At 43.5% G+C, this 25,407-nt stretch overlaps 1 non-coding gene across 1 annotated transcript; it reads right to left on the bottom strand.

Moving 5' to 3' along the window:
• Positions 1 to 458: 458 nt before the first annotated feature.
• On the bottom strand, positions 459 to 591 carry LOC114810364. Its single transcript, XR_003758065.1, has one exon. It is a non-coding gene; the product is annotated as a small nucleolar RNA SNORA7 (small nucleolar RNA).
• Positions 592 to 25,407: the final 24,816 nt, after the last annotated feature.

Raw genomic sequence — 25,407 nt, 5'->3', positions numbered from 1 at the left:
CAGTCCTCCCTTTGTGCAAATAAATTCCCCATGGGGTAAGTACAAAGCAAGTTCAAGTCATTTTGAACTTTTCCATATGGGACCATGAAGGGTCAAAAAGGTCAAACTCTCACAGTTAGGCCTGACCCAGGTCTCCAGGCTCTCAGACCAATGGAAAGTACCAGAGTACCGTCTGTGTCTGTACATGAAATATAATTAGAATACTGAATCCTTTTGGACCAAGAACATAATCTTGTCTAATGCCATTGAGTCATTTCCGACCCATAGCCACACCATGGACACATCTCTCCCAGAACACCCCGCTCTCCATCTGTAATCATTCTGGAAATGTATCCTTAGAGTTTTCTTGGTAAAAATATGGCAATGGTTTACCACTGCCACCTTCCATGCAGTAAACTCGAGTCTGCACCCTCGACTCTCTCTCCCATGCTGCTGCTGTCCAGCATGGGTGAGCTTTGACTTGTAGCAGATTGCCTTCCACTCACTAGCCATTGCTCAAGCTAGGAATGGGTATGCCTCTGCTTGACTCTCCTTCCCATAGCTGAAACTGGTAGAGTACTGGAAACTCTCCAGGTGCGATCCTGAGAGGGGAAAGTACATAATAGCTGACAGTCATTGTAGGTTAAGTGACCCACAATCAAATGGCCAAGAGTCCCAAATGCAGGGATGCCCAACTCATAACCCAAGCCCTTCTGACTGAGGTGGTCAATGGGTTGATTCTGATTTCTTTAACCCACTGACAATTGAGATTTGCTAGCAATTTGGCTAGTTTTAGGTTATCTATAACACCTGCAGCTCGGAAGAAATTTGGAAAGAACTGATCCTCATTTGGTAGGTTTCTGCCCAAGAGAGAAGGACGTCCATCTTAGCTGACTCCCCTCTAACTCAGGCCAGTGCAGTTTGGCATTGCCTCACTACTGAGGGAGTCTTGGATGAGGGGAAGACATCAGAACCCTGGGTGGCAGAATTGTCTGAATGTGGATGGAGGTATTTTATACTTCTTTATTTAGTTGTCCTTTTGCAAAAATCTGAGTGTGGAGGAAATTGATTTATGACTCTGGAACTTGAAATCCTTTATCTATCTTTGCTGCAGCTTGCAGCACTGCAGCGTTTCTGAGCAGTGCTTGGCTTGATTTCATCCCTGTTCCAAATGGAGATCTGGTACTTGCCTAATCGCTAGATAATGCAGAATCCCAAAGCGGAACTTGGGAGGATGAACAAGTACAACAGCTCCCTCTGGATTTTGCTAAAGGCTTTGAAGATGTTGAGGGGAGCTGGGGTCTTCTTTGCCGGTATATTTGATCTGTTCCGCAAGAACAAAATTCCACTTGGCTTTCAATTCTTGTCCCCAGATTTAAATTCTTGTCCCCATGGCCGCTACCAACTACTCTGTCATTGGTTGCAATCCAGGTTTCTCCTTCCAGAGGTCCTTTAAGGGCACAGGCATCATCACTGAAGGGGGCTGTGGGGGCTGATGCCCCTGGGGTTTCCAGATGTTCTTACCCCCTATGGTGTTTGGGTTGGAATCCCAGCCTCACATTCCAGATTTCTGACCAGATCCTAGAAGGGGAGCATAAAGGTACTGAAACTGAGTCTCTCTGACCTATTGGGTCCTTGAAATACCACCATCCCCTCCCAAGGCCCCATCCCACTTTATCTACTCCTGAAAAAGCCCAGCCTCCTCATTTCCATTAGAGGACGGTGAGGTTCGAAAGTCCAGCGCCCATCTATGAGTGGCAGCTTTCCGGAGTCTATGTATTCTTCTTAAGCGTAGTTCAGTACTACCCTCCCAGGAACTCAAAGGAGCTAATGGTCTCCTGGGATTCTGTCAGTCCCATGAACTGCTCTGGGCTCTCAACGGATTGTGACTTCCCGGGTCTCTCTCACATCCCGATGTCCAGGAAATGGTGCTGAAACTCCACAAGATCCTCCGGCTGCCCTGGCCCTGAATGAAGTCAAGTTCTTATCACACCCTGAAGCAGCCAAATATGTTCAACCCCACTGAAACCGGGAGAGGAATAGACAGCAGGAAGTGTTTCCATATAGGGGTAGTGGTGAATCTTCCATGCTTGCAAACATGTCACTGAATCCTCAAATTCTAAAATCCCATGCCTCCACTTTTTTCTCTGATTACATATCATTAAATACCATCAGGGTCCTTAAAGGGTTGATATTGGCAAGACGAGGAGACTGCTGTGCGCTTGGCACACGTTCTATGACTGAGCCCAGCACAACGGGACTAGAGAATGCCAGCTGCACTCACTGGCACCAGCAATGGGCACTGACTTCCTGGCATCATGGGTGGCTTGGTTTTTTCAGTTTGGTGGTCCGTTACGTCATCGACAGCAATCTGAATGGGCTTGGTCCACCAACCTATCAAATTTACATGCTCAGAATTTTTGGTTTTGCACAGTTCATGGTATTTGGGTCATCTTTTTAGTGTTTGAGGTTCCTCATTTATGAACTTTTGGACTGTGGTTTCTTCTGGGTGGAAAGGAAGAGAATGTTAGAGGCAAAGAAAGACAGAGATGGAGTGACAGAAAGAGGGATAGAGAGAGAGAAAGGGAGAGTGACAGAAAGAAGAAGACAGAGAGCTAGAAATAGAGCTTGTGCAAGAGAGAAATTCTCCATGTTTGCCAAACGGAAGGGTTGGGAGAGAAATCCCCCAAAGTCTCCAACCAATCATTAGAAAGCAATAGCGAGTGACCCCGACTATAGAAAATCTCTTAGCACTGGCCCTTTAGCCAGCACAATAAATGGTCCCCAAACCCTTAGAGCACACTGAAAAACATGTGTTCCACAGCCAGGCACTAATGGAGAATAAATACATTTGCTAACCATAGCCTGGGCTATTAAACAGACACATCACCAGAGGCCAGGGCTCACAGCATGCCTGACCTGGGCACAGCCATTAGCAAGCCAGCCAGAAATGCGTGTGGGACCAGCTATGCAGGGACAGTGATGCCACACTGTGTTGAGGCTGTAGCCTCCGGCAGGACCACTGCCCTTACCAAAGATATTGCACTGAAGATGTGTTGGCTGCTCCAGGTGTGAGGCCCAGCACAGGGCAGGAGGAAAACATAAAATGCAGTCCTGCCGTGTCTGCAATGTAGGCTCAGGGGAGCAAAAAGATTGCTTCTACTCTCATGAAGCTGAGAAATATTGGAAGAAATCTAGAATCCACCCCAACTTCTCCCACTTCAAAGTCACCCTTCTTGTCTTGCCTTGTGCTGTCGAGTCATCTCCGACCCATATCAACGTCATGGTCAAATCTGTCCCACAACTCCCCACCTCTATCTGCTATCATTCTGGTAGTGGATCCAGAGAGTTTTCTTGGTAAAAATATAGATGTGGTTTACCATTGCCTCCTTCCGTACAGTAAACTTGAGTCTCCACCCATGACTCTCTTTCCAGCACAGGTGAGTTTTGACTTGTAATAGATTGCCTTCCATTCTAACCACGGCACAAGCTAGGCATGGAATGGATATGCCTTTGCTTGAATCTCCCTCCTTTAGTCGAGTCTGGCCGAGTACTGGAAAGTCTCCAGGTGCGACCCTGAGAAGGGAAAGTACTAATCCAGCCCTTGTGTCTGCTTAGCAATAGTTCTTTTCCATCACTGACAGACACCCATGCTTACAGGCTTCTTCACCTCTTGTCTCCAAGACATCTCTGCATAGGTGTTCCACCATCATGTCAATTGATTATTCAGTCAGACAGTGGTAGTTACTGAGTACAAACAGTGTGTAGAACACTGTACTGAACTCTGGTGAGAATGCAGTTCAATAGAGTTAATTAGATATGATCCCTGCCCTCAAGGAACTTATCTAGCGGGTTGTGAAACTCAACATGTCTAAAACTGCTGTCCTCATCTTCCCTCCTAACCCACTCCACCTCTTAACATCCCCATTTCCATTGGCAACACCACTATTCTCCCCTTTTTTGAAAATGGTATTCAAGTGTTTACTATGTGCCAGGCACTGTACTAAGTGCTGGGATAAATATAAGATAATCAGGTTGGACACAGTCCGAGTCTCACATGGGACTCACAGTCTTAATCCTCATGTTACAGATGAGGTAACTAAGGCACAGAGAAGTTAAGTGACTTACTCCAGGTAACGCAGCAGACTCGTGGTGGAGCAGTGATTAGAAACCAGGTCCTCTGACGCCCAGGCCCATGGTCTTTCTTCTAGGCCACACTGTTTCCAGTTCTAGAAGCCCAAACTTTACTGTCATCTTTGACTTCTCACTAACTTTTAACTTCAAAATTCAAAACTTTACCAAATCATGCCAACTGTTTCTTCACAATATTTTTCAAATCTGCCCCTTCCTTTTGATTAGATTACTCTATCAACCTATTCATTGGCCTCCCTGACTCTGGCTTCTCCTTTCTTTCATCTATACTAAGTTATGCAACCCGAATCCTCTTCCTAAAATTATGTTCTGCTCATATCTAATCTCTCCTCAAAAGCCTTCAGTGGCCATACATTTTCCTTTTCATCAAGCAAAAACAACTGACCATTGACTTTAAACCTCTATACCAGGAATCTCTCCTTCTTACTTATCTGGCCTCTTTATCACTATTTCCCACTTCACACTCTATCATCCTCCCAAGCTCAACTTTTCTTTGTCCTTTGGTCTCACCTTTCCCACCTCTGAACCCAGACTCATGCCCTCTCCTCTGTCTGAAATCCCTTCCCATTCAATTCCATCAGACCCAAACTTTCCCCATCCTCAAAGCTCATTTGAAATTTAACCTTCTCCAGAAGGCATCCCCCATTTAATTTTCTTCTCCTCAGGTCATATCCTCCCTACGCCTTTACAATCCCCCATTGTGCCGTTGTGCATATTAATTTATGCACTCTACTATTTAAGCACTTATACATGACCTATGTATCATTATCTCTCTTCCTCCCATCTGTAAATAATTTGTAAACTCCTTGAAGGCAGGGATATTCTATTATGTTCACCCAGGTGCTTAGTGCAGTGCTCTGCACACAGAATAGGAGCTCAATAGATTTCATTAATTGATTAATGAAAAGCAGCATGCCCTAATGGAAAGAACAGGGACCTGGGAGTCGGGGGAGCTGTATTGTAATCCCAGTTCTGCCACTTATCTGCCTTGTGATCTTGGGCAAGTTGCTTAACTTTTCTGGGCTTCAGTTCCTTCAACTGTAAAATGGGAATTCAAACCTGTTCTTCCTTCTACTTAGTCTGTAAGCCTCATGTGGGACCTGATTATCTTGTATCTACCCTAGCACTTAGTAAAATATTAGGCACATAGTAAGCATTTAGCAAATACCACACTATTATCATTATCAATTGATTGATAATAATATACATCATATACACTGAGGACTTACAGTGTGCAGAAGATTGTACTAAGTGCTTGGCAGAATACAATATAAAAGAGTTAGTACACATGTTCCTTGCCCATAAAGAGCTTACAGTCTAGAGAAGGAGACAAACATTAAAATAAATTACAAATATGCACATGTGATGTGGGCCTGAGGGTGGGATGAATATCATGTGTCTAAAGGGCACAAATCCAAGTGCAAGGGTGATACAGAATAGAATAATCCAATCCTGATGTGGTTTACACCAGAAGTGAATTCCTCCCACCCTCTCAGAGTCAGAAACAGACCCACCTAGCAGGGCTTGAGGCAAAGCAAACCCCATAATGAAAAAAATGGCTTGGAAGTTGAGCTGGTCTCAACTGGGTTTACCATATCAGGCTTGCTAACCTGTTCATGTGAAAATAATTTGCCTCAAGTCTTGCTTTGATCACAATTAACACAATGGGATTGGAATCTCATCAGTTGAAGTGATTTGAGTTTGTTTTTCTGGGAGATGGTAACTAAATATGTGTTTCCTCATTGGTCCAGGGGCCTACCTGATTGACAGCTATTGCCAAGGGTTTTTTTGTCACTTGGAGTTGTTCCTTTGCCCTGCTATGATCCGTAATTCTTGATCTGAACACCTTTTTCCCCACCTGGCAGAGGGTTGGGGTCAGGACCAAGAGCTGGAAAAACAGATACAGTGCCCATTTAGCTGGAGGACCTTTTCTGATGCGGGGTCGGGGGGATGTCTTAGAGTTGGGATTGGCCATATTCTGGCTCCATAAATGGTCAGTCAGTACAGAGACCAAGATGCTGCACAGATCATATTCTTGCAGGATCACTTGGCATACATCTCTCTGCTTCTCAAAATACTCCATTGACCATCTCCCTTCATATCAATGAATCAGTGGTATTTACTGTGTGCAGAGAACTGTACTGAGCACTTGGGAGAGTTCAATACCAGTAGAGCTCATCAAGCAGAAACTTCTTACCATCACCTTCATTGTTCTCCACCTTCTCTCTCCACTTTACATTTCAGCTCTCTTCACCCATCCCAACTAACACTCTTTGCTCCTTCCAAGCTAACCTCCTAATTATACCTCATTTTTGACTTTCTTGCCTCCAACCCCTAGGTCATGCTGTTCTTTCAGGGTTGGAGCTTTCTTCCTTCCCAAATCTTCCAGATCACAGTTCTCCCCAAGCTGAAAATTCTTCTAAAATTTCCACCAGAAAGCTCTCCCTGATTATTTCACAATATTCCCATGGGCATCAGATCCATACATGCCTTTAGAACTTGCAAACCTTAATCCTGTTTTCAGTATATTTTGAATATTTATATTATATGTATTTATATTATATATGCATATATCTGTATACACCTATATATCACTACCATTTTATTCTGATGTAGTTGCTCTGCTTCCTGGCTTATACTGGTTCCTCAAATGGATTTCACTGTCTATAAATACATTTCTTTCTATCTCCCCCGTTAACTTATCAACACTGTCAGGGCATCTTGCTATTGGTATACTCTCCCAAGTGCTTAGCACAATGCCTAACACTCAAAAGGCATTCTGTAAATGTCATTGATTGACTAATTGTCTGATCTTGAAGTTTCTGTTCAGAGTCCCCTGATTGCTGCTCATCAGGTTGATCTACAATTCAATGACAATCAATCAATTGTATCTACTGAACACAGTGTGCAGAGCACTGTACTAAGCACTTGGAAAAGTTCAATATTATAGAGGTGATAGGCTTGATTCCTGTCCACAAGAAGCTTACAGCCTACAGAGATTGTAGCACATATGCTAAAAATTGTGCTGGGCAAAAATAAGTACAGCAAGAGAAAACAACCCTGTTAACTGTCCAAGGGGAACAAGGACTGTGACCAACCTGTTTATCTTGTATCTCCCCCAGTGCTTAGAACAGTGCTTGGCACAGAGTAAACTCTTAACAAGTACCTTTATTATTATTATAATTTCCTGGATCAACCTTAAGTTCCTTCCAGTCCAGAAATTTGTCTCCAACAGAGGCACAAGGACACTTAAAATTATATGTCGGTCGCCCTCTTGGACATGAACCCTCATCCTCTGGGACTTGCTGAAAGTTTCAGGAACCACAAGGAATTTCACCGTTGAAAGAAACATAGACTTGTAACAAGCAAGCTTTAATGGAAGTCCCCAAGACTCATTATTATGAGGCCTATAAAGAGGCTTGGGAAATCAAACAAACGAACAAAAGACTCAAAAAATAAGCACCAATAAACAGAAAGCTTTGAGCTAAAAGGACAGCTCTTCCTTCACTTCCTCTTTGAAATTTAGAAGCCTTCAAGACCTTCCCCAGCACTTGACTAAACTCTTGAAGAACGTTAAATTTATAGGATGGGAGGTAATGGATAGGAAGTAATTTAATCCGAGCAGTAGCAAGAGATAAACAAAGTGGCTCTGACTGGCTTCAGGTTGTGTCCGTGTAAAGTTTGTGTTGTGATTTTAAGCCTGTCAGAGAGATTTTAATTTTGATGATGGGCGATCAAGGTGAATGGGAAATTGCTGAGTTTGGAGGCTTGCTATTTAAGTTATCCTGAAAGTACCACTGTTTGGAAGACAAAGAAAATTTTCTGATCAGTGGTTCGGGCAACCTGGACTTGCTGGACTCCAGAAATCATGGTATTTTTCTGCTCTGTGGACTCTCAAAGGAAGCCTGCTGATTTTCTCTTTTTCTTCAATTGGCCATTCTATTCACAGCTTAGAAAACAGCAGTATACTATTTTCAATGAAGGGAAAACAGATTAGGATCCAATAAGGGTCATAGTAAGATCTAGGCCATCTGCCTTGCACACCTCTACCCAAATATCAAGCTTTATTGAGTTTTAAAGAAGTTCAGTTTATTGTCTGCCAATGATTTTCCTCATCATCCTTCCTCATCGTCCTCGGTGATATTCTCTGCGTGCTTACTTTGGATCTAGCACCGTAAAAGATGCTGATGCTCAATCCCATGCTCACGCTTGTGATGCTGCTCACGTGAGGAGTAAATTTTAAGAAAAGATTCCTGCTCTTGGCCAGGTTACAGCCTCTTGGCTGAGATGTGAAAAAATAGAAGCCAAACACATGTACTGTGGGACCTTAACTGCAAAACTTTCTATTGACACATACTGAGAAACATGGTAATGAAGCTGTAGAGACTGGTGTTCACTGGGGATAGGGGAGAGGTGCTTAATCAAGGAAGGCTACCTGAAGGAGATGGATCTGATTAAATTTCAGAGAGATATGGTGTCCTGGAATTGAAGGGAGGAGGTAATTCTTGGCACAGGGGAAGTGGGGTAAGTGATGGTTTGAAGTTACCACCTCCTTTTCCTGACCTATCTAAACTGTGGGTCATTCTCTAACATCATAATAATAAAAATAATAATACAGTAATTTATGGGCACATAGCCACCCTTAACTCTTAGGTATATATCTATTTTCTCTATCCATCCTTTTAGTCAGCTTTCCTCCTTCTTCCTCTCCCAGTTGCATTTTTATTATTCCTCCTCTGTACACTAACTGTAAATAATATTAAAGTATGAGTACCCCTGTGTATAGAGAACTGTACTAAGCTCTTACTGTGTACAAAGGCCTGTAGTGGGCATCCACTGTGGATAGAGCACTATACTAAGCAATACTGTACTGGACACCTAAGGTATAAAGAGCACTATACTAGGTGTGAGTTTTCTTCAGAGCACTGTACTCAGGTCCTATTCTTCACAGAACTCTCCTGTGATCACCTTCTACCTTAAATGTTAATTATAATTATGGTATTTGTCAAGCACTGTTCTAAATGCTGGGCTGGATACAAATAACTCAGATTGACTACAGACTCTGTCCCACATGGGGCTCACAGTCTAAGTAGGAGAGAGAACAGGTACTTAATCCCTATTTTACAGATGAGGAAACTGAGATACAGAAGCTAAGTGACTTGCCCAAGGTCACCCACCAGGAAAGTGGCAGAAGACAGCTTTGGGAGTCTGCCACTCATCTGCTATGTGACCTTGCATAAGTCACTTCACTTCTTTGTGCCTCAGTTACCTCATCTGTAAAATGGGGATTAAGACTGTGAGCCTTACATGGGACAAGGGACTGTGTCCAAACAGATTTTTTTGTATCCACCCCAGAGCTTAGCACAGTACGGGGCACATAGTAGTGGTTAACAAATGCCATTACTACTGTTATTATTATTAATAACAAATACCATTACAAAAGTGGAAGTCAGAATTAAATCCCAAATTCTCTGACTTCCAGGCCTGTTCTCTTTCCACTAAGCCACACTACTTCTAGATGCTAAGGGAAAGGGTGTGCAGAGAGTGGATTCCAGTCATGGTTCTGTTATTGAGTTTCTGTATGACATTTGGCAAGTTGCTTAATGCCCCAGGGCCTCAGTTTTCTCACCTGTAGAGTGGGGATAATAGTATCTGTGCCTACCTTCACCACAGGATTGTTATAAATTAAAATGAGATCATTGGTGTGATTTGGACATCTTAAAAATTCAAGGTAATAGTATTTCTGTCACCATGGACTCCCTGGAGCATCAAACATTTACAATTCAGGGCCTTCTTAATAAATCATCAGACAAAACCTGAGCCTCAGGCTTGGAGAGGGTTGTAAGAGTTCCATAATCAGGGTGGAGTTTGGGAGGATCTTAGGCTATCCATAAATCATCCTTTTAAAGAAGAAAAGCAAACCCCAGTTGGACTTGGGTTTGGGGGTAGAGGCAAAGAAGGATGGATACTGTCTCTGAAAAATAATGGATTTAATAATGATGTTGGCAGGCCTTGGTTGGTGCTGGGAGGGAGTAGGAAGAATAGTTTTAGAGCTTCGGAAGAGACCTGGAAGACAGAAGGCCATCTTGAATATCCAATGTAACTAAGACAATAGCCATCTTCAGCGCTTGGAGACCTCAGTTACCTCTGACCCCCTTGGTCCCTTTACTTTTTAATCTGTGCAAAGTCACTAGTGGCAAATCATCAGAAAACTCTGTGACTCTCAGTGATGAAGAAATACCCAAAACTGAGTCAGTAAAATCAAGGGCAATATTTACTAGCAAAGAAAATGGCAAGATAATTAAATCTAGCAACTATTTTGTCTTACATCCAACATAAAGTTCCCATTTTAAAAGAGACTTTGGTTATATATATTGGAATTATGTTTCTACTTTTTTTCTGCCATAGTGTCAGTAGTGAAGTTGGTAAAAATATGCACCTGTAATCAAAAATGAAGTTATCTAATGTCTGAAATGTCTTTGGATTTTGAGATTTTCCCTTTCTGAAGAACATACCAATCCCTGGGCAGTCTGTCTCTATTTCTGCCTCTCTTTCTCTCTGCTTCCCTTTTTCTCTTTCTGTTTAGATGTGGCAGTTTTGTGAAGAAAAGAATGGCAAAAGTACTCTAGACCATGTTATGGTCAAAGCTTATATGTTTCTCCTATTTTTCGGACCTGGAGTTTCATTCTTAGCCCACTGACTAGCACCCCTTGAGTAAGACAGCCTTGGGGCAGGCAGCAGAGAGGTGGAGAAGGCCAGTCTTCTTGAGCTGGCACAGTGAATGAGCAAGTCACTGTTTGCTTCCCTTGAAGTTTCACCTTCCCTATCTATAATGATAGTAATTGTGATGCTTGTTAAACACTTACTATGTGCCAGGCACTGTACTAAGCTCTGGGAGAATATAATTGGGTTGGAAACAGCCCCTGTCCCACATGGGGCTCACAGTCTTAATCCCCATTTTGCAGATGAGGAAACTGAGACCAAGAGAAGTTAAGATGCTTGCCCAAAGTCGCCCAACAGACACAACATCAGCGATTGCACATTGGTCCCTTCAAATTAAGAATGTCACCATAAGAATCCTGAAATATGATGCTTTAAGGATGGAACACTGAAAATAGGAGGCAGCTGCATGCTGTGTCCTGAGGTAAATCAGTGACTTGTGTCATAGACGAGATCTTTTTTCCAAGAAAGGACAAGGCTACATGGAAAAAATGAGCTGAGGAATGAAGATCATCCATCTGACAAGGGGACTGGGTGATGAGGTAGGAAAACCAGGATTTATCAGCAGAAGTTTAGATAAAAAATGAGTTGTTGGGAAGGGTCTTTATTCGAGTTGGGACTGGCATATTTAGGGAGAGTAGAAAAAACCCAAACAAAAGTCACCATTTAGCTCAAAGGGTTTTATGGTTCTGGAGAAGGCAGAGGAAAGGGGGACAAAGATGGTTAAGGATCTGGAAAAGCTTCCCAGTGGAATCAGAACCCAGGTTTGTCTGACTTCCAGGCCTGTGGTCTATGGGCTAGGCCACACTGCTTCTCATCTGGCCCAGCTACAGTTAGTTGGTAGCCTAAGAAAACACAGGCACAGTGAGGCCCTTTCAACTTTTAGAATATTGGGAAGGCTGTGGCTGTGTCTGTGACAGTGAGACTCTTGTAACTCTAGGATGCTCAGCCACCTAGAGCCTGAAATTTTGCTTCTTTAGCCACAGGACCCTATTGCTTTTTATCATATTTACCATTTTTCGGCTTTTATGCTGTTCTTCTGTTTTATTGTTTAAAGTCTTCTTAAGTATCTATCAGTCCCCTCTTCCCCCTGTGGTTTTTTAGGTTGCAGATCCTTTGAGGCCCTGTGGCTGTGTCAAACTCTCACCAGTATATTTTTCCCACAGTGCTTAGTTCAGTAATTTGCACATAGTAGGTGCTTAATGGATACTAATTCTCCTATTACTACTATTATATTTTCCAAAAATGAAACTCAATTTGAACTGGCTTTGTGGACATAGTGTGTCCACACATTCCCCTGGGGCTAAAATTTCCCCCATAACCTTTGCAAATGCAAGGTTATGAACAAGTGGCCCTCTATAAAATCCACTTCCTCATAGCAGCTATCAGTTCACTTTAATTTTTCCCCATCAGGTCTAGAGAAAGGAAATTCTACCTAAACCAACCTACTTTCTTACTGAAGTGTCTATGGAAAATCCAGAAAAAATGTACTTGGTTTTCAGCTTGCCATCCAAGTAACTGCACATCTGAATCAATAAAGCTGATAAAGCAGATTGCTAAACTCAATACCTTCTAAGTGGATTATTCACAAACCACATTTTATCTAATGTAAAGTAATTCAAAAAAACAAAACAACCTCTCTGCAGACAATCCAGCAGGAGCCAATGGGATCCAAAGATTTCCACTGGCATTCTCCAAAGGAGAAAGATGGCAAAGGTCAACAGCAGATGAACCTGGAACCTTACAACTCTGGAACAGAAACGTCCACCTGCCTGTTGTCTGAACACCTGAACTGGAAAGCCTGGTCTTCTATTAATAAGCACGTCTTGTCGGCAGAAACAACATCCAATTCAAACTGATATCAAAACAAAACCTGTTCTGGTTTTGGAGTCTCAATGAAAGAAATCTATGTCTGATGCTATTTTTAATTAGCTTTGAAAACAGTACTGCTGTCAACCCCAGCCACCCAAAGGGATGTGGCATTAATACAGTGTATACGAATGCAGCCTGCATAATGGATTGGATTGCATCCTATCTCAAGGCTCTGCTCCCATTCCGCCTTATTGCATTTTACCTCTTCATTTTTTTTCTTTCCACGAAAGAATGAAAGTTGCTCTTACAGCACCCTGGTTTGGTTACTATGGTAACCAGATGCAGAAGGAGGTGCGGAAGGGGAGAGGGAGAGCCACATTATTATCAGCAGGAACTTAAGCACGTTTACCTTGGACACAGAGCAGCTAGAATTCAATCTAGGAGACAGGCCCACCTGAGGTCGGCTCCCTCTGAGCCCCAGCAAGTAACCGGAAAATTGCTTGATCCGAATGTGCATCCAGAGTCCAGACCAGCAAGAGGACCAGCCTTGGGACACCAGATTTGTCTGGTGGGTAGCACTTGCAGAACACCTGTCAAACCCCTGACCTCTGCCAGAGAATACAAAATTCTCCTGTCACAGGTGAAGAGGATTTATTTCAGGGGACCACTACTGGGGAAGAGAGAACTGCCCAGCTGTGAGTCTGAAAAGTAACCAGCAATTTAGTCGAATTACCTACTAGGCAGAAAGATCCTTGAGGGCAGGAATCATGACTACCCACTTCATTCAATTGTTTTTACTGAGTGCTTACTGAGTGCAGAGCCTGTGCACACCTCTATTGTACTATACTCTCCTGAGTGCTTAGTACAGTGCTCTGCACCCAGTAGGCACTGAATAAATACCACTGATGAGCTTGTTCCCCAAATTGGAAATGTCTCCAAAAGAGATTGTTTTTTTCTCTCTCTAAAGGATCAAAGGTTCAGACCTGTATTCAAACCAGTCCACTCACCCCTATCATAATCCCACATCCTTCTCTTTCAGTCTCAGGTTATGAAGGGAATTTAAACTCGGCCTGCCTTCTGCCATGTTTTCATTAGCCTGTATCTCCCCAGATCATCTGGATTTGGGGCCCAGCTCTGTCGGGGGTACTTGAATGTGTTTAGTTTGGAATTTGTACTTTATTAAAACCAAACTCCTATAAGGAAGGCCCCCTCCCAATCACTGCCTCATGAATGTCTAAGGCAATAAATAGCAGCATCTTACATTTGGTTCCAAAGATACAGATATTGGTCATAAATTACATTTTTGTCTCTCTTTCCCTTTTAAACAAGCAAGGAGTACTTGTTTGTTGACTACTAATTTGTAATTTGTCACAGAGAACTGGCAAAGCAGTGGCCATTTGGATGTGTGCAAAACTAATTCCGTTTTCCCCCAAGACCCAAGCAATTATAGACCTGTCGTTTTATTGCCAATTGCAGGCATACAACTGTGGTGTGGAGTTGAGGGATGACTCCCAAACCGTTTAAGATTTCCTCACATAATACCCTCCCCTCCAGGCTGGGAGCGACGGCTTCAGTTGTACTTAATAACTTTGCTCTTGGCATAGGTCGCCTCATCTCTACTGATGCATCTCACGTCCCGTCAAAGCCTTGGGAGCCGACACTTGTTACTTAGCTGCAGTGATGTGACAGGGGTTAATAGCAGGGACCTTTGGACAAATTTCTCCAAGAATCCTGAACAGGAGCTGTGGAGACTTTAGATACTCATTGCTTCCTTCCCCTCCCCACCTTGTAAATAAGGACTACAGATTAACCAACTCATACACTTTCAGAAACTGCTACTAGGTTGCTCTTTTTCCAGAGAAGTCAGTTAAATGATTAAGCACTCTTTACTACGCAACTTGGGTGGATTATCGGCTTCTACAGTTTCTCTCTCGTGCAACTTGGCTTTGACTTATCCTGGCTCAACTATGATTGACCCTCATCCTAGGCTGCTCCACACACCTGAATAGCATTCTCCAGTGTGGTGCATGCTGCCCCTTTACAACTCTCCTTCAAATTCCCTTCCAGATCTTACATCAACCCTGAGGACTCTTTTGGTGAGGTGGAAACAAAGTGAGATCACACCTACCTCCTTATCATAATCTTCATCCCACATTTATGCTGACATCTTGAATGGCAACTGGGAAACATAGTTTTGGGGAACAGAAAGAGCGAGTAAAAGACATGGCCCCTGCTGCATAAGACCTTAAGGCCTAGTTGGGAAGTGGGAGTCGGGAATGCTTTTTGGAAGCAATGCCTTCTTAGGAGGGCTTTGAAAGAAGGAAGGGATGCAGCTTGGTGAATCTGAATGGGGATTGGTGTTCCAGGAAGGGAAAAGATATCAGCAGTAGGTTGGAGTTGAACGAGTTGAGAGTGAGGGATGAGATTGGGTGCGGGGTTGGGAAACTGGATTGAAAAGTCCCAGCTCAGGGATAGAGAGATAAAAGAGGGAATATCTAGTTTGAAACAGCTGGCGGAGAACTTTGAAACCTTGTCTTCAGGAGGTTTTTAGACCTCTGAACTCAAATTTTAAGACTCTAACCCACAATGCTCTCTTTGCTCTTCTCCCCTGCCACCACCCCCCTCCAGCCCCACAGCACTTATATATTTATCTGTAATTTTATTTATTTGTATTGATGTCTATTTTCCCTCTTCTAGACTGTGAGCTTGTTGTGGGCAGGGAATGTCACTGTTTATTGTTGTATTGTACTTTCCCAAGCGCTTAGAACAATGTTCTGCACACAGCAAGCATTTAATAAATACAAGTGATTGAATGAATGAATGAATGAATGAAAATGCTGCATGTGGAACTCAATCATTCAATCATATTTATTGAATGATTTCTGTGTGCAGAATACTATAGTAAGTGTTTGGGAGAGTACAGTAGAATAAATAGAAATGATTCCTGTCTTTATAGAGTTTACAATCTAGTAGGGAAGGCAGACATTAAAATAAATTACAGGTGGGAGAAGAAACCAAGGTCCAGCATATGTTCATAAATCCTTAGGTGCAGAGTGAATACCTAAGTGCTTAAAGGGTAGGACTCATTGCATTGGAGATGCATAAGGGAGGAAGGATAGTGGGGGAAGTTGATAGATTAGTTAGGGAAGACTTTCTTCAGATGTAACTTTAATGGGGCTTTGAAAATAGGGATGATAATATTAATGGTATTTGTTAAGCGCTTACTATGTGCCAGTCAAGTTACTAAGTGCTGGAGTGAATACAAGCAACTCAGGATGGACACATGGGGCTCAGAGTCTTCATCCCTATTTTATAGATGAGAAACTGAGACACAGAGAAGTTAAGTGATTGCCCACGGTCACACAGCAGAAAAACGGCAGAGCCAGAATTGGAGCCCGGGTCCTTCTGATTCCCACGCCTGTGTCTATCCACTAGGCAATGTTGATTTGTCAGAGATGTGAAGTGGGAAGGAATTCCAGGGAGGAGGGAGGGCATGAGGAAGAAGTCAATGATAAGAGAACGAGAGTAAGGTAACAGTTACTAGCTTGGTGTGAATTATGTGGGTCTTTTTTTCCCCATGGTAGTTGTTAAGCACTTATTATGTGCCAGGCACTGTATTCAGCTCATGTCCCATATGGGGCTCACAGTATTAATTCCCCTTTCTGTCTTGTCTGATGCTGTCGAGTCATTTCCAACCCATAGTGACTCCATGGACACATCTCTCTCAGAATGCCCCACTTCCACCTGAAAATCATTCTGGTAACATATCTGCAATTTTCTTGGTAAAAATATATAAGAGGTTTCATTCATTCATTCAATCATATTTATTGAGCACTTACTGTGTACAGAGCACTGTACTAAGCACTTGGAAAGTACAATTCAGCTAAAGGGAGACAATCCCTGCCCAAAATGGGCTTACAGTCTACATGGGGGGAGACAGACATCAAAACAAGCAAACAGGCATCAATAGCATCAATATAATAAATAGAATTATAGATATATACACATAAAATAAGTGAACAGGCATAAATATAAATGAATAGAATTATAGATATGTACATATATACACAAGTGCTGTGGGGCGGGGAAGGGGGGTAGAGCAAAGGAAGCAAGTTGGGGGGATGGGGAGGGGGAACTGAGGAAAGGGGGGCTTAGTCTGGGAAGGTCTCTTGGAGGAGGTGAGCCTTCAATAAAGCTTTGAAGGGGGAAAGTGTGATTGTTTGGTGGATGTGAGGAGGGAGGGCATTCCAGGTCAGAGCTAGGATGTGGGCCAGGGGTCGACGACAGGACAGGCAGGAAAGAGGTACAGCAAGGAGGTTAGTGGCACCAGGGGAATGGAGCATACAGGCTGGGCTGTAGAAGGAGAGAAGGGAGGTGAGGTAGGAGGGGGCAAAGTGAGGGAGAGCTTTGAAGCCAAAAGTGAGGAGTTATTGCTTGATACAGAGGTTGATAGTCAACCACTGGGGATTTTTAAGGAGAGGGGTAACATACCCACAACGTTTCCTTAGAAAAATAATCCAGGCAGCAGAGTGAAGTATAGACTGAAGTGGGGAGAGGCAGAAGGTTGGAAAAGATGCTGATGCAGTAATCCAGGCCCACCCATTTCCTTCTTCAGCGCAGTAAACTCAAGTCTCCATCCTCGACTGTCTCCCGTGCTGCAGCTGCCCGGCACAGGTGAATTTTGACTTTTGTAGACGATTACCCATTTTACAGGTGAGGTAACAGATACAGAGTACCTGACTTGTCCAGGGTCTTGTAGCAGACCAGTGGCAGAGCTGGAATAAGAACCCAGGTGGTTCTGACTCCTAGGATTTTACTCTATCCACTAGGAAACATTGCTTCTCATAAACAGTGTACTTCCCTCTAGCTGGTCTTTACAACTCTAATTTAAGTCTGTTTCCTCAGTTTAGAGGACCATGGAGGCTAGCTGTTGGAGAAGCCGGTAGACAGTAGCCTTCTTTTCTCTCAGCTAAAAACCTCAGTTCCTTGTGGAAAGCTGATCCAAGGATGAATTTTCCTTTGCTACCCTTCTTTCTACCATCTCTGCTATATTCACGTCCTTCTTACAGGGAAAATTTACAAAACTGGACCCAATATAGATCAATAAATCAATCACCCAATCAATAGTATTGATTGTAGAGTATGTGTTGAGAACTGTACTGAGAAGTAGTGTGGCTTAGTGGATAGAACATGGGCTTGGGAGTCCTAGGTCATGGGTTCTAAACCCAGCTCTACCACTTGTCAGCTGTGTGACTTTGGGCAAGTTGTTTAACTTTTCTGTGCCTCAGTTACCTCATCTGTAAAATGGGGATTAAGATTGTAAGCCCCACGCGGGACACCCTGATTACCTTGTATCTACCACAGTGCTTAGAACAGTGCTTGGCATATAGTAAGCACTTAGCAAATGCCATTATTATTATTGTTATCATTACTGTAATAGGTGCTTGGGAGAGAGCAATACAGTAGAGTTGGAAGGCCTGTTCCCTGGTAAGAAGGAGCTCACAGTCTGAAGTTGGAGTCCAACACTTAAATAAATTACCAATAAGGACTTAGGAGAGGATAAGGATATATACTTAACTGTTGGGGGCCGGGTGGGGAGAATATCAGGTTTTTAAGGAGTGTAGATCCAAGTGCATAGTCAGCATAGAACGGAGATTAAAACAGTAATTGAGCAAATTATATTTTGGTAAAAGTGTAATTATCCAGTTTGTGTAAGACTTACTTCTGATAGTATATTCCAAGATTATTCTGGCTTTTGGAAAACAGGCACTATTTTGCTGGCTTATATCCAGCTTGTAGTCCACTATGATCCCCAGATCATTTTCTACCTTTCTGCATCTTTTTGCATTTTGGGCTTACAATCTTTTTTAACCCCTAGATTTGTAACGCTTCTGAAATCCCCTTTACTTCAGGTAGCATTCCCTGATTAAACTCCATCACCCTAGACCCTGTCATCCCAACTGATACCCCGCCCCTTAAATATGTACAGTTACCCATAGTATTTGTGCAACATGGCAGTCTATTTAGTTGCAGCACATGTTTTCATCAGGGAGTTGGCTATAGTTTGTGGGGGGAACATCTTCTCAGTATAACATGATCCCCAGGTGGGGGCTAGTAGATTCTGTGCAGGATTATAAATTACTTATTTATGTTAATGTCTGTCTCCCCCTGTAGCCTGTAAACTCGATACAGGAGGGGAATGTGTTTGCTAATTATGTTGTATTATACCCTCCCAAGTGCTTAATATGTGCGCTGCACATAGTAAATGCTGAATAAATACCACTTATTCATTGAGTGCATGGCGACAGTGAAAATGTGATACTATGATACTTCCTAGTGTTTGCTTTAATAATAATAATAATAATAATAGTGGTTGTGCTATTTGTTAAGGACTTATTATGTGCCAAGCACTGTAATAAGTGCTGGAGTAGATGCAAGATATTCAGATGGGACACTGTCTCTGTCTCACGTAGGGCTCACAGTCTACAGGAGGGAGAGCAGGTATTGAATCCTCATTTTACAAATAATGAAACTGGGGCACAGAGAAGTTAGGTAACTTGCCCAAAGTCACAGAAATAGACAAGTGACAGAGCTAAGAACCCAAATCCCCTGACTCCCAGCCCTATGTTCTCTTGACTAGGCCACAGTTCTTTTCTCTTGCTGTACTGTACCACATAGGACATGTGTTTCTTTCTGTTTGGCTTGGTCAGCTTGGGCATGACTAAGGAACAGGCTGGGGGAGATTTGTGGGGCAGCTGACCAGGATCTAGGGCAGCTGGCCTCCTTCTGTCAGGGAGCAGTTTGGCCTGATGGAAATAACATTGTCCTGGGAGTCAGAGGTCCTGGGTTCTAATCCCATCTCCACTAGAGGTCTGCTGTGTGATTTTGGGTAAGTCACTAACCTCCTCTGGCACTCAGTTACATCATCTATAAAATGGGGATTAAGAGTATGAACCCCATGAGGGACATGGACTAGGTCAACCTGATTAGTTTTTATCCAACCCAGTGCTTAATAAAGTTCCTGGCACATAGTGCTTAAACAAATACCATTCTTAAAGAAAAAAAAGAGGGCAGATGCCAAAGAACCAGGGCTGAGAGGCCTGATATTATTTTCAGGGACAAGAGGATTCCAGCCTCCACACCAGGAAGCTTCTACAGCTGAGCCCAGGGAATTTGCCCCTCTATGAAATAAATCCCGCTGTGGGTAATCTGACCACTCTTCTGCCCCTCCTCAGGGCCTCCTGCCTCTCTTAAATTTCCTTCTGTCTCAGCAATTTCTTTTCTAACATCATCATCACTGTGAATTCCAACTCCATCTTCTGGGAGGCTGAGCAATGCCACCAATTTGTGGGACACATTTAATGAACCCACACACACTGGTATGTGTGTTGATGAGAAAACTTTGTGGAAACTTTGGGAGAAGTTTTATCCTCTTTCATGCAAGAACCATATTTATGTTTAGAGCCCACCAGGTGGGTGGGTAGCATCTGTTGGTACTCTGAGAGAACACAGTTTTCTAGTGGCAGGTTATTTTAGTGCAGTCCTCTCAGAAAGTGTCTTTAAGACTTTTCTTTTATTTATATAAAGTCACTGTTTGGCAAATGTGCGGTCTTATGATCTATTTGGAAATACAGTAATTTGCACCGGCTTGTTCCAAATCTGTCAGGAGAGGGTCCTCTGCCTCCACTCTCACCCCTAAAGCCCCATTTTACTTCTGTTTCTGTTTCCAAATAGAGTCCTCTGCTCATTGGGCCCAAATAAATGCTGAATTGGCAACGGCGGATGGAATGGTGCAGAACTGACATCACCATCACCAATTTGTGCTAACAAATTGGGGCCAGGGAAGTGTGGCAGTGTTGTGGTGGCCATCTTCTTCATGAGCAGAGAGAAAAGAAGGGAGAGGGAGGAAGGGAGACAGGTAAATGGTCAGGGAGAGAGTCAGAGAGGGTGAGTTAAATAGGGGGAGAAAGAGGCAGACAGAGAGAGAGAGAGAGAAATCGTGCCAGAGGAACAGAAGCAGGGAGAAGAGACAGATGGTGCAAGAAGGAGAGAGAGAGAGAGAAAAAATGTATATACTAATAATAATAATAGTTGTAAAGCACTTACTATGTGCCAAACACTATTCTAAGCACTGGGATAGATAAAAGCCAATCCAGAAGACCCACGTGGGGCTCACAGTCTTAATCCTCATTTTACAGATGAGGTAATTTAGGCATAGAGTAGTTAAGTGACTTGCCCAAGGTCACACAGCAGACAAGTGGTAGAGTAGGGATTAGACCCACATCTGCTGACTCCCAAGCACGTGCTCTTGTCACTGAACCACACTGCTTCCCAAAGGAGCAGTCTACAACCTTTTGACACAAATGGGGCAAAAGTTCATTTTGGGGTGAGTATTCATATGTATCTATGCCCCACATGGAAAATCCTTGAGGATTCTCTTGCAAAGAGGAATCGTTTTCTTTCCACCACAAATGCCTGTGGGTGACAGAGACTGTAAGGTCATTGTGGGCAGGGAATGTGTCTGTTTATTGTTATACTGTACTCTCCCAAGCGCTTAGTATAGTGCTTTGCAACAGTAAGCACTCAATCAGTACGACTGAATGAATGAATGAGGATGCGCTGTTGCCCTATGGCACCATGTCTTGGGACATGGCTTAGCAGGGCACTCCTGGTGCCAGTTGTGAGCTGGCAACTCCCCCAGTAGGTGGTAGTATCCTTCTTCCATCAATCAATCAATCAATCAATCAATTAATGGCATTTATATTAAGTACTTACTGTGTGCAGAGCACTATACTAAGCATTTGGAAGAGTACAACAGAGCTTTTAAACATGTCCAGTGCCCTTAAGGAATTCACAGCCTAGAGGGAAAGACAGACATTTAAATAAATTATGAATATTCATTCATTCATTCAATAGTATTTGTTGAGCGCTTACTATCTTCAGAGCACTGTACTAAGCACTTGGAATGCACAATTCGGCAACAGAATATGTAATGTATATGTATGTAATGTATATGAACATTAATGCTGTGGGGCTCAGGTTGAGGTGACAAAAATGTATAAAGGGTATGGAAGTAAATCCTGTCTCTGAAGGAGCGCAGGTGGATGTACTGCCAAGTGTCAGTGCTGGAATCCCCAGCACTGGGGGATTCCAGCCTGGGTTTCTCCTACAATAAGCTTCTTCTTCTTCTTGACACTGCAGTGGGAGATGAATTGGAGGTGAATTGGAGGTGAAATGACCACTGCAAATTTAGATGGATTGGATTGTAGAGACCTCATGAATGAGTGGGGTGATGGGGGAGTGAGGAACCTGATGGGGATTGGGGCCCTCATCGAATAATGATAATAATGACTGTGGTATTCGTTAAGGGCATACTATGTGACAGGCATTGTTCTAGGCACTGGGGTAGATACAAGATAATCGGGTTAGACACAGTCCCTGTCCCACACAGAGCTCACAGTCTCAATCCCTATTTTACAGATGAAGGAACTGATGCACAAAGAAGTTAAGTGACTTGCCCAGGGTCACACAGAAAAGTGGCAGAGCCGGGATCCACTCCTAGTTCCCCTTCCCGATCCACCCAGGTGTCTGTAGGTCAGGTTGCTCCTCCCTGCTGGTAGTAGGCGGTCCTTATCGGGCTGGCGACTTGAAGTTGATGAACTGTCACTGGGTCCTGGGAAGCAACTGTTTTAAAGGCCCAGAGAAATGTAGTCTATCTGAAAGAGCAGTGGATGGACAGGAGATCACTGAAGTAGATTGCAAGTCTGGCAGACAGCCCCTGAAATGCTGTTTATTCACTTTAAGCTGAGGCTTTGGGAAGACTGCGATGCCAAGCTGTAGATAGGAAAACAACAACAGATTCTGCAGGTAGTAAACACATGGGCACAGTGACTGGTGATCTTCCTGTGCATGTGGAATACAGCTGCCTTGCACTGACCATTTGGCCCATAGCCATGATGGGCAGGGATAGCAGCTCACCATAGGTAACATCATCCTCACACCTGTACATTAGGAGCCTTTTAGTGCTTCTAGTTATATCATATTGGAGACCTCATGGGCTAGAGGTCTGAGGCCAAATCAGTCCAATACCACCCGTGTTCTGCCAGTGCCAGGTCTGGTACCCCCAGGAGCCCTAGGTAGAAGGACTCATTGACCCCTTTTAAATGGCCATTAGCTTACTTCCATGGGCAACCTCTCCAATTCTGTAAAAGAGGTTTCAGTTGAATAATAATAGTTATGGTATTTATTAAGCACTTACTTGTCTGCCAGGCGCTGTACTAAGTGCTGGTATGGGTACAAGCAAATTGGGTTGGACATGTCCCTGTCCCACCTGGGGCTCACAGTCTTAATCGCCATTATACAGATGAGGTAACTGAGGCCCAGAGAAGTAAAGTGATTTGCCCAAGGTCATATGGCAGACACGTGGAGGAGCCAGGATTAGAACCCACGATCTTCTGACTCCCAGGCCCCTGCTCTATCCACTATGCCATGCTGCTTCTCTATTCCAAGCTGCAAATGACAGCTTATCCAGTCCAGAAGGCTGGATATCCTGCTTTAGCCCTAATGTGGTTTTCTAGTCCCTAAAACAACAGGTATTGGGGTCCAGGGGAAGGGAGATGTGAGTTTGGCTTTCTGCAAATCTCAACTATAGCTTGTGGATTTTTTTGGAGTCTGAGCAGGGATCTAAACTGGCCCCATGAGGAACCTTTATGAAAAAGTCTTCCAATTGCTTTAACTAGTAGAATGAATTTCAGAGACCTTAAACCTCTTTGAAATTGGGAAAAATTTCAGTGTGGCCTAGTGGAAAGAACGTGGGCCGAGTTAGAGGACCTGGGTTCTAATACCAGCTCTGAAATTTGCCTGCTGAACAGCGTGGCCTAGTGGAAAGAGTAAGGGCCTGGGAGTCAGGGGACCTGGCTTTTAATTTTGGCTCTGCCACGTGTCTGCTGTGTGACCTTGGGCAAGTCACTTCACTTCTCTGTGCCTCAGTTGCCTCATCTGTAAAATGGGGAAAGACTGTAAGCTCCATGTGGGACAGGGACTGTCTCCAACCTAATTATTGCATATTTTCCCGGGACAGTGCTTGGCACATTCTAAGAACTTTAAAAGTATAATAATAATAATGGCATTTGTTAAGCACTTACTATGTGCAAAACACTGTTCTAAGCGCTGAGGGATACAAGGTGATCAGTTTGTCCCACATAGGGCTCACAGTCTTGATCCCCATTTTACAGATGAGGTAACTGAGGCACAGAGAAGTGAAGTGACTTGCCCAAAGTCACACAGCTGACAAGTGGTGGAGCCAGAATTAGAACCCATGACCTCTGACTCCCAAGCCTGTGCTCTTTTCCACTGAGCCACACTGCTTCTCTAAGTGCTATTATTAAATTGCTTGTTGCAAATGTCCATCTGAATCCCCAAACTCAAATTCTCTTCTGTAAATTTTGGGGCAAAAGAGACTTGTGGTTTAGAAACTGACCAGTCATTAGCACTTGACAAAATGATACTTATTCGCTCTCCAAGACTCTTGAAAGATATACATCAAAAAGTCCACTTTGGAAAGCTGGGGCTTTGTTCAACTGTCACCACTCTGACATTTGTAAGAAACTGATTGAACATTCACACCACACTGAAATCCTCTGATTAGTTAAGTGTGTCATGCTGCAATCATGGATCTAATGGCCACAGTGGGGGCATCTATTTCAATCTCTCAATCACTGAGATCTGGACTCTAAATACATCGTGCCTGACAGCTGAATCACTGAACCCCCAAATTCCATTTTACAAAATTCTTCCTCCTCCTTTCCCACAACCTGAGCTGTGCATCAGTGTGAGGGTTGAGTAGAGTGTGTACTGAGGAGGAAGACAACTAAAAGACATCCATTAAGTGGTACAGGTCTTCCACTTTCCAAGAAAGAGGCTTAAGCTAGCACTTTTGAAGGGTAAAGCTTTTGACTGGGAGGGGAAGGGAGAGATAAGAACCCCTCAGCTGTGATGGCTGCGATGGAAGTGGTTATGGTGAGATTGCCACTCTTGAAGAATAATCAGTGGTATTTATTGAGCACTTTCTACCTGAAGAGCATTGTACTAAGAGCTTAGGAATATACAATACAACAGGGTTGGTAGATATGTTCCCTGTCTACAAGGACCACAGTTTCTGTAGTGGGAGACAGACATTAAAATAAGAGGAGGAAGAAATATCTGGATCCACCCTGCCCCCCCCATCTTTATCACCTTGTCCCTTTCTATTTCTCCTTCTGAGTCAGTGATGTTCCACATAGCAGGGGTGGGAAGAAAGCCAAGTTCACTCCCCAGCTGCTAGGGAGTTGGAGATGGTCTGGGGAAGTGAAGATGTTTCAGGGTTTAAAGAATTAAATCGCCTGAATGACATCTGCATAATAATAATGTTGGTATTTGTTAAGCGCTTACTATGTGCAGAGCACTGTTCTAAGCGCTGAGGGAGATACAGGGTCATCAGGTTGTCCCACATGAGTCTCACAGTCTTCATCCCCATTTTACAGATGAGGTAACTGAGGCACAGAGAAGTGAAGTGACTTGCCCAAGGTCACACAGCTGACATGTGACAGAGCCGGGATTCAAACCCATAACCTCTGATTCCAAGCCCAGGCTCTTTCCACTGAGCCACGCTGCTTCTCCCTGCAAAGAAATCCTGTTAGCATCAACTCCCTAGGACACTGGGGGACCCTCTAGAAGATGAGGCAAAGATGAAATTTGAGTTGACAT

The sequence above is a fragment of the Ornithorhynchus anatinus genome, chromosome 3 (assembly GCF_004115215.2).
Source record: "Ornithorhynchus anatinus isolate Pmale09 chromosome 3, mOrnAna1.pri.v4, whole genome shotgun sequence".
Taxonomy (NCBI): Eukaryota; Metazoa; Chordata; class Mammalia; order Monotremata; family Ornithorhynchidae; genus Ornithorhynchus; species Ornithorhynchus anatinus.
The sequence above is the reverse complement of the archived record's forward strand: the minus strand, read 5'-3'. Positions and strand labels throughout refer to the sequence as shown.